General features: G+C 36.9%; 1 long non-coding RNA gene across 1 annotated transcript in view; it reads left to right on the plus strand.

Moving 5' to 3' along the window:
• The first annotated feature begins 244 nt into the window (after positions 1 to 244).
• Positions 245 to 1,941, plus strand: part of LOC118765709 — a 34,089-nt gene continuing 32,392 nt past the window's right edge. Inside the window, exon 1 of the long non-coding RNA XR_005001575.1 lies at positions 245 to 465. This is a non-coding gene — a long non-coding RNA (uncharacterized LOC118765709). The remainder of the gene's footprint in view (positions 466 to 1,941) is intronic.

A 1,941-nucleotide genomic window follows, 5' to 3' on the forward strand; every position in this document is an offset into this window, starting at 1 on the left:
TCTTTTATTTGTTTCAGTCATTTGACTGCGGCCATGCTGGAGCACCGCCTTTAGTCGAACAAATCGTCCCCAGGACTTATTTTTGTAAGCCTAGTGCTTATTTCGTCGGCCCCATTTTGCCGAACCACGAGGTTACGGTGACGTAAACACACCAGCATCGGTTGTCAAGCGATGGTGGGTTTACCTTCTCCGAACACATGCATTAGTTATCGATTCTGCTCTAGTTCCTCTGACAATGATGTCACTGAATGTAAGGAGGATGAAGAAAAGAAAAAGGACGGACAGTGATGTGTACATAAACAAGCAGAAGTAAATCCAGCAACTAATAGAAAACTAAAGAGTGAGACAGTGAGAATGGAGGGCGAAAAGAGGAATAGTCCGGAATATTGGGAGCAAAGATGAAGCATGGCTGAAAGGATAGACTTATATGCTATTGAATAGACAAACCGAGTGATCAATTGTCAGGTAAGGGATATATATATATATATATATATATATATATATACAATTAAATTGTTTGAATAAATATAAATAACACAAGGGTAGGCATATTTTTATCATATATAGATGCTGGGTTGAATCGAAGCTACATGGGAAGTGAGCGACACGATCTGTACTCTCCTAGATATAGCAACGAAATCTCTGTAAAATCATATCTTTATATTTTTAAATAGGACACATTGGAGACAGAAGCACTAGGAGCAATACTGTAAATCTTGTGTCAGGAACAAGAAGTGAGGGACCTATTCAGAGCATTTGTGATCAAGGATGATTAACAATAACTGATGTTTAGAGTTGAAATGGTGAACTGAGTAGTAGGAAAATGATGGCCTTAGGTTCATTCGAGCGGTCGGGATAAGCAAAAAATGAACGTTTAGTACTGCGAAATACAAAGAGACGTACGTTGACATAGAATGTTTGAATAATATACGACCACCTAATGAATTAATCTGAAAGAGGGAGTGTGAGAAAAGTAGTTAGAAAGAATACGAGAAAGTGAATAAGAAAGGAGAAAGAGAGAGACAGAGATACTATCAAGAAATCACCCAGGTAAGCAACGTTGTACACCCTGACATACTGAAAAATGAGAATATTCGATAATACAGACAGATTAATAACTGAAGACTATTACATACGCACGATGAAACAGTAGCATATTTATAAATCTATCAATCACTCAATCTTTGTATTAATCGATCGGTACGTACACAAAGACACAGACACAAACAGATAGACAGACAAACACATACACATATACACACGCGCGCGCATTCGCACACAGATATCTATACGAGTGGGTGAACAAACGAAAGAAAGTAACGCTCATCATATTCGTTTGAAGATAAGTTTAATAACAGTTTGAATCATCACCACAGTAAAATCTTTAATAGGCTGAGACTACGTACGTTCACCACGTCCAACATTTGTGGAGTTGAGTCAAGCTACTATTACATTCTGCGGAGTAGATAAAACAAGGGACAACTGATGAGGGGAATATTCTTTATGTTGCCTGTCTCGTTTCACTATTTGTTTCTTTCGTTGTTCGAAAAAATGTTCGTTTTTTGTTCTTTATGCTCTCGTTTCTCATTTTGTCTACGTTTTTTATGTCCTGTACTCATATATGCATGTATATATATATATATATATATATATATATATATAATACCGGATGTATTATATGTAAACTTCCCCATGTGCTTCGTTGGAGTGGAACAGATGGCTGTTCGGCTTTGGCGGTACAGGTCGTTTATTTATGATATGTTCAGAATCAGTCTTGCTGATGAGTACGGTCGCAACTGCTGTAAGTACGAAATCACAGGTGATACAAGACTAAATTCATTTTTTTAAATGAAAAATTGCATTGGGTATGATTAGTAAAATTTTTGGTAGAAATGACTAATGTCCCTCTTAGCGTGTGGCATGTATTATAATAATGCCCTC

Source organism: Octopus sinensis, linkage group LG13, assembly GCF_006345805.1.
Source record: "Octopus sinensis linkage group LG13, ASM634580v1, whole genome shotgun sequence".
NCBI lineage: Eukaryota > Metazoa > Mollusca > Cephalopoda > Octopoda > Octopodidae > Octopus > Octopus sinensis.